We start from the raw sequence: 8,215 nt of genomic DNA, 5'->3' as shown, positions 1-8,215 counted from the left end.
TGACAGCCTTCTGGCTTCATCTGCAACCTTGGCTCTTTTGGGTTGTGTCCACCAGTTCCCAAAACCTCTTTCTCTATACATAAACCTCCTGTTGATGCTGTATCTCTGGAGGACCCTGACTGATACAGACCTCATTGTGAGTTTTCAGAAGCAATGGACCAAACTGTGGACCCTCATCCTAGAAAATTGCACAGGAACAAAAAAAAAAAGAAAAAAATTTTTTTTTTTTTTTTTCAGTACCAGGGATTGAACTCAGGAGCACTCGACCGCTGAGCCACATCCCCAGCCATATTTTGTATCTTATTGAGAGACAGAGTCTCACTGAGTTGCTTAGCACCTCACTTTTGCTGAGGCTGCTTTGAACTCGAGATCCTCTACTTCAGCCTCTGGAGCCTCTGGGATTACAGGCGTGTGCCACCGCACCCGGCTCCAGGTACACAAAATTTTACATATGCCTTCCAGGGAATCATCGAAATTTGAAGTCCATATCTGTGAACTCCCTCCCTCAAATTAAAATCCCCTGGGTCTAGCTAGTAAAGGGTGATTCCAGGTTGCTGTCTGTCCTGAGCGCAGGTACTACCTGGCAGAGGAGCAAGGAGTTTACCTACACAAGAGTTATAAGCACCAGAAAGGTGTAAGCCAGAACGCTCCCTCTCCCTTTCCCCTCTGAGAGGCGGGGAAGTGGTCAGTGCTCTGACATGGAGCCTTGTTAACTGGGATAGCCTCTGTGGCTGTGCCCGGTGTGGCTGAGAGGAGCGGGTTATTTGAAAACACCTTGGCCTTCTGCTTGCCTCCTGCCTCTCACTGATGGACCATGAGTGCAGGGTCACCTCTGGTCAGAGGCCACCCAGGAGGGGTCGACTGTTCATGCTCTTTCTTCCCTTGCAGCAGACCCAGTGAAGGACTCAGAGTGAGGACAAACCCTAGTGGAAAGAAACTGGAAGAACAAGGGACCAGGTCCTCTTTCTTTCCCAGCCTCCTATTGGACCAGAAATAAACCTGCATTTTGTTAAATTGCTAAGATATGAAAATTGTCAGACTATCCTAATACAGAAAAATTTCCATTGGGAGAAAGATATTACAAAAATAGTAGACGAATACCAATTTTAAAACCTCCTATGATTTAAGCCACTGTTGCCCATTGACCAGAGACTAAAGGCAGGGTCCTGAGGAAATAGTGTTTATTAGGGCTGAGAGTTCAAACACAGAAAGGGCAAGAGATGTCCAAGTCCAAGAAGTGCCATTCACACAGATTCTGTAGTCCCTAGAATTGTGCAGTGCACAGTCTGCCCATCTGGGCAAAGTAGCCCTGCTCCCTGGGAGCAGTAAAACAGTGCAAAAGAGCAAGCATTGAGGGAGAGAAGAGAAGATGACAAAGAATGTCTCTCTCATTGTTTCATCCTTGGCCAAGTGCTGGTGGTCCTTGTCATTGCTGAGATAACTGAGACATCTCCCTACACTTCAACTAATCAGATTCCAAGACTATCCCAACCTTTTAACCCTCTTGTCCATGAAAAGAAACATTATCTTCCCTGAAATCATTCTTGTAGAATTTACCTTAAATTATTGGTTACTAAAGGAAAAGTGGTACTAAAGGATGACCTATCTGTTAGCTCTGCAGATAGAAAATGGGAACTATTAATCCTAATTGTCTAAGAAAACCTTTCTTTAAGACTCCTATGTATGTGGTTAGCATTCTTCCACCCGCTTAAAAAAAGTGACTTTGCACTATGGAACATTTAGAATGTAGACAAAACAGAAAATAGTGTTGTAGGCCTTCAATAAACTGCTATAATTTTCCACATATGGAAATACCATTTCGTCTGCTTACGCCAACCCTATTTCCCCTATCCGCTTCCTATCGCCTCACTGGGATTATTTTGCAATGGATCCCAGACATCACATCTTTTCATTCCTATGTATTTTAATGTGTGTGTTTAAAAAATAAGGACTCTATTTTAAAAAAATGTCATTATCACACCTAAAAATTCCCTAATATTAGTAAATATTCAATCTGTGTTCCATTTCCTCATAATTGTTTTAACAGTTTGTTTGCATTCATATCCAAACACAACCCGCACATTGCAGTTGGCTAATAATATGTCTCCTGGGTCTCTTTTAATTTACAAGCTCCCCTGCTCTCTTTTCTTTTTCCTGCTAATTTATTTGTTGGAGAAACTGGGTCATTTGTCCTGTTGAGTTTCCCACACTCAGAACTTTGTTGATTGCATCCCTGTGGTGTCATTCAACATGCTTCCTTAAGCCCTGTGTTCCCTGAAGTGTCCAATTAGGTCCAGAGCCTTGATGGATTCAGACGTGATTTTTTGACCCTACTTCATAGGCGGCGTTGTGACCCAATGGCATCGCGTCAGAGAATATGATGTGTGTTCATCTCCCCTCATGGTGTTGAGATTAGTCAGTCAGTTTGGGGATTGCCAATTTGATCCATTCATTATAAAGTCCCCAAGAAGCTCCCCCCAGTAGTTTTACCTGTCCTTGTTCATTATCTCTTGGATCCAGTATTTCTAACGATTGCAAAATTATGGCCTCTTCCTCCTAATTCTGCCATTCCTTTTTCATCTATTAGCGGGAATGTTTCTAAAAAGAAGATCTTTCCCTCAACAACAACTTAGCTACCCTGAAATACTGCTCATATAGAAAAGACAAATGCTTGATTCTTTCCCTTTTTAAACCTGTTTTCAGAGCAATGAGTTGGTTCCCTAGCAACCTGTAAAGGTGACCTATGAGAGCTTTTTCCCCCTTCTGTTATAATTATAAACTCATGGATTTTAACATAGTTGATGTATTTCAATTCATTACAGATACTCAAATTATTCCACCTTTGAATGGTGGGAGTCTCTTTCTATTGGCTCCTAATTTAAGACTTTTGGACAAACCTTGTCATCTTTGAAAGCTTCCTTGCTTTCCAGTATGACAAAAATGTCCATTTCTTGCCCCAACTCTGGAATCAGGGATGATCCAGGGAAACCCTAGTTTCCCTGAGCAAGAAAAGGAACTTCTGGGCCACCATCTGGCACTGGGGCATCTAAGGCTCCTGGGATGGTCAGTGTTCCGAGCTAGCCTGTCATCCTTGTAGCCTCATCTCCTACCGCCCTTCTTGGCTCCACCACAGTGTACTCTGCTTCTGTTTCCCCGCTGTTTACCTCTAAAAGGAAGAGGGCAGGTGGCTCTTTCCCTTGTTGTCCTCTGTCCCCCAACCCTCTCGCTCACATCCTCACATCCTTCAGGTCTTCATCCAGATGCATCCTGCCTAGTGAGACCATCCCTAGCTTCCCTGGCCAACACCCGCCACGGCACACCATCCCCTCCCCCAACGCTCTGTTCACCTTCCCTCCCTGAGTTCTCTCTGTAGCTTGTACTCTTCAATACTGTGCAACTTATTTTAGTGTTATTTTGGCTGTCTGTTTACCTCACTGGAATGTCACCCTAGGAGGGCTGAGATTTTTGTTTGTTTTGTTCAGATCTGTATCCCAGGCATCTAGAACAGGGTTGGGCCCAGAGAATGAACTGAGAGGGACTAAGGCTACTGTGACAGACTGAAGCCCATTTGGTCTTTCAATGATTAAAAATTCTCTAATAAGCTGGGAAACAGGACTAAATTCAGTCACACATACATAGGTCATTGTAAAGACTATGGGTTGTAGACTGAGATGGGATGTGAGAAAAAAGTCTCGTAAGGTTCTCCAGGATCTATCTATGTACCTATGTATCTATGTATCCGTGTACCTATCTATCTATCTTTCCCTGTTTCTTTTTCTTTCTTCCTTCCTTCCTTCTTTCTGAAAAGCAGGTTTTGAGTGTTAAATCAGAACCTCAGTTTTGAGAAGCCAATGACATGTTTGAGCCACCAAGTAAGCAATTAGCTACAAGGATTTCCAGTTTCAAGGAGAGGTCCCACCTGAATAGTAAATTTGGGAGTCATGAATACAGCAGGTATTTAAGTGCTTACCTAGCATGTGTGAGGCCCTGGGTTCAATCCCCAACTACACACACACACACACACACACACACACACACACAGAGTCATGACACTAGATGTGAAGAGATTGAAAGAATCAGGCACAGTGGCACATGCCTGTAATCCCAGAAGCTCAGGAAGCTGAAGCAGGAGGATCATGAGTTCAAAGCCAGCCTCAGCAACTCAGCGAGGTCCTAAGCAACTCAGTGACACCCTGTCTCTAAATAAAAGATAAAAAAAAAAAAAAAAAAAAGACTGGGGTTGTGGCTCAGTGATTAAGGATCCCTGGGTTCAATCCCTGGTACCAAAATATATATATAGAGAGAGAGATTGAAAGAGACGAGGGTCAAGGATTGATCCTTGGGACACTTAGACAGATGAAGATCAAGGAGATGAGGAACCAGTGAAGGAGGCTGAGGAAAGGGGCTAGAAGGCAGCAGGATACCCTGGAGGGTGTGTTGAACTGAAGTGCTGATCCAAGGAGGGAGGAATTATGTTAAATGATGCTGATGGGTCATAGAAACTATTGGATTAAAGGCAGTAAGTTTTTTATTTCTTCTTTTAAGTTATACATGACAGTAGAATGTATTTTGACATATCATACATGGATTATAACTTCCCATTTCTGTGGTTATACACGATGTGGAGTTACACTGGTCACGTATTCATGTATGAACATAGGAAAGTTATGTCTGATTCATTCTACTATCTTTCCCATTCCCAATCCCCTCCCTTCTCTTCATTTCCCTTTGTCTAATCCAAAGACGTCTATTCTTCCCTACCCGCCCCATCCCCACCCCTATGGTGAGAACATTCAACTAAAGGCAGTAATTTTTTTTTTAAGGAACTGGTGTTTATTTTCCATAACCTTATTTCCATTTTGCTTAAATGTCTGCAGAACAGCTCAAGACCACTCAGCGGTTGTTCCTACCCACTCAGTGGCCTGAACAGTGGGAGCTGCAGATCGGTCTTCAGTGGCCAGCTGGGCACCCCAGTCTTCAGCAGGGAACTGCTGGATAGGCACAGAGGGCAGCTCAGCACCTTCAGACCAGTCTGCAGTCTCAGGTTGAGTAGCAGTCCGTTCACCCTGAAATTCCTCCCAGGTCACAGCTTTTTCAGCAGCAGCCTGCTCTTCCTTTTCAATCTCTTCAGTATCTCTGTAAAGTAGAGATCAGACATAACCTCCCATGGGTGTTCATGGGAAATAGTGCCACGCATGCGCAGAACTTCTAGGGCCAGTATCCACCACATCAGACCCACAGAATGAGCCCCCTTATTGTTGCACTGAATGGCAATGTCCACATACCACAGAGAAGAGTCTGTGTTACACAGAGCAATGGTAAGCAGATTGACAGAAGCCCCTGGGATCAGTAACCACCAGAAGACGTGGCTACCAGAAGGCTGCCTGGATCTGGTAGTGAAGCTTCCGCGAGTGAAGCGGCCAGCAACAGGAGTGGCTCTGGTAGTAGCAGCACACTTCAGCACAGACCGCTGTCCCGTATTCCTAGAGGATATGACACTGACATCAGCAGGGTTTTCGATGGCAACAATGGCACGAGCTGCCAGCAGAAGCTCCTCCCAGGTCCTCTTCAGATGTATGATGTAGATGCCATCGCTTTTCCTTTTGCAGATACATTGTTCCATCTGGAAATCAAGGTTGGTGCCACCTATGTGGGTTCCTGCTGCAAGGAATTTGAGGACATCCTCTTCCTTCATTTGCTGGACGTCAAGGGCTCTAGACATCATGACAGTTTTCCTTTAAGTTACAACGGGAATCAAGAACAATGCTGTACGGACACCTCCCTGGGTAGCTCGAACAGGGCAAGGCAGTAGCTTTTGATTTATGGTTATGGATCAAAACCAACTCACATATATGTATTATAATCCCAAAGCCAATCTATTTTGAAGCAAATCACAGACAACAAGACAAAGACCCAAGATGATGTTTTTCCAGAGTGCATTTTTGCTGGACTGGGGACAGGGACAGGCAACAACACGCCCCTGCTCTGACTTGAGCAGGAGTGAGGAGCACAGAGCCTGGTCTCTCAGGTCTGCCAGGAACACTCAGGCCATCTTAGGCATTAGAAAACCTGTGGTTCCCTTCCTTGGAATGTAGAGAACTGTCTTTTCTGAAAACCACATTTGTCCAGTTCCCTCACCTGGGAGCTCAGCAGAGGTGAAAGGCCTCAGTGCAGACAGGTGAGGTAGAATCAACTGCCTTAGAGTGAGAGCGTGGCAGTACCTGACTGTGCATGGAGCTGCCCTGTCAGGAATCTGCCCGCACTTCCCACCCGGGTCTGTTCTCCATGCCCCTGCTGGACTTCAGAGCCAGCTTTCCCTCCTGGGGGTCCTCCAACTCACACCTTCATTTGATCCCCTTTTATCAATTCTTTTATTTTTCTTTTCTTTCTTTTTTTTTTTTTTTGTGGTACTGGGGATTTGAACCCAGGGCCTTGTGCTTATGAGGCAAGCACTCTACCAACTGAGCTATATCCCCAGCCCTTTATTTTATTTTTTATCCCCTTCTTCACACCCCTTTCTCCAATTCTTGACTGCCCCAGCCTCTCCACCAGAGAAACAAAAGTTAAGAGCTTACAGGAAACATCCTTGCAAACAATTATCACATTGACACAGGTGAAGACGGAGAAAGATCTCTCCCACAATCTGCCCCCTTTCCCTTAGGCATGAAATATGGGCTCCTAAACTATAGGCTCTGAAGTTAAAAAGGTAGGAGGTCAGGGTGAGGGTCCTGACCCTGGCCTAGAGAAGGTCCATATCAAATGCAAGAACAAAATGTTCTTTCTCTGGAACTGTTTCCTGAAGCAGTATCTTGTAACCAAATAGTCATTTGATTCTATGGTTTCTGGCGGGGGGTTTGTACTAGAGATTGAACCCAGGGGCACCTAACCATTAGGTCACATCCCCAGCCCTTTTAATTTTTGATTTTGAAACAGGGTCTTGCTAAGTTGCTTAAGACTTTTATTTGCCGAGGCTGGCCTTGAACTTGTGATCCTCCTGCCTCAGCCTCCTGAGCCACTGGGATTACAGGTGTGTGCCACCACGCCCAGCTGCTATGGTTCTTATCAAGCATTTTGTCTCTTACATTTTACCCATACATCTAGCGCAAGACAGTGGGATGTGGTATCTGAAGTCAGTTTGGGAAGAGTGTCTGACCCCAAACGATGCTGGCCCATCATAAAATGCAATGCTCTGTAGTCACAAAAACCTTTAGACCTGTCTGAATGGAAGTGCTCCCATCTTCCACATATATTGGTAAAAATCAGGTTATTCATTATGTTATCATTTGTGTAAAAAGGCAAGAGGGCTTGAATATGCACAGAGCATTTCTGAATCTGTAAGAGATTTAGACCAGAAATCTGTAACAGAAATGAGATTCACATTTCACTATGCATCTTTTTATTGTTTTTTGTTTGTTTTTGATTTTGGTACTGGGGATTGAACTTTACCACTGAGCTATATCTCCAGACTTTTTAATTTTTTTCTTTTTTTTTTTTTAGTTGAGACAGGGTCTCACTAAGTTTCTTTTCTTTTTGGAGGGGTGGTATACTGAGGATTGAAACCAGCAGCACTTGGCCACTGAGCTGCATTGTATTCCCAGCCTTTTTTTTTTTTTTTTTTTTTTTTTTTTTTGGTACTGAGGATTGAACCTAGGGGCTCTTAACCATTGAGCCACATTCCTGGCCCTTTTTAATATTTATTTAGAGACAGGGTCTCTCTGAGTCGCTTAGGGCCTTGCTAAGTTGCTGAGGCTGGCTTTGCACTAATGATCCTCCTGCCTCAGCCTTCCCAGTGGCTGGGATTACAGATATGTGCCACCACGACCAGCTCCTTTTTATTGCTGTTCGAACATTTCTTCAGTGTACATAAAACATCTATTCAAAAAAATAATTAAAAAAAAAAAACTGAAGAAAGCACTTAGCAGAGAATCAATACTGTCCTATGGATGAATTGATCTCAGCTTCCCAAGGAGGAATTGCAGATAGGAACGGAAGCAGAGTATGCTTTTAGAGGGTTACAGCTATTTTTTGGGAGAGTGGAAAAGGTACTGACAGAGACCATTGTGCTGGAAAGAACTTGTGAAATGCTTAAGTTCACTGACACCTAGAAAATTACACCCTAGCTGTGACACCTTTTTAAGATGTGAGAATGTGCTTGTTGAGGAAGCCCAAGGCAGTTGACTTCAGGTTCTGGAACCTGGCCAAGGAGCCTCCTCCT

General features: G+C 44.1%; 1 non-coding gene across 1 annotated transcript; it reads right to left on the bottom strand.

The window, feature by feature from the left end:
• Positions 1 to 6,402: 6,402 nt before the first annotated feature.
• Trnam-cau (transfer RNA methionine (anticodon CAU)) lies at positions 6,403 to 6,477 on the bottom strand. Its single transcript has one exon. It is a non-coding gene; the product is annotated as a tRNA-Met (tRNA).
• Positions 6,478 to 8,215: the final 1,738 nt, after the last annotated feature.

This window comes from Sciurus carolinensis, chromosome 5 (genome assembly GCF_902686445.1).
Source record: "Sciurus carolinensis chromosome 5, mSciCar1.2, whole genome shotgun sequence".
NCBI lineage: Eukaryota > Metazoa > Chordata > Mammalia > Rodentia > Sciuridae > Sciurus > Sciurus carolinensis.
This window is presented reverse-complemented; position numbering and strand designations above follow the sequence as displayed.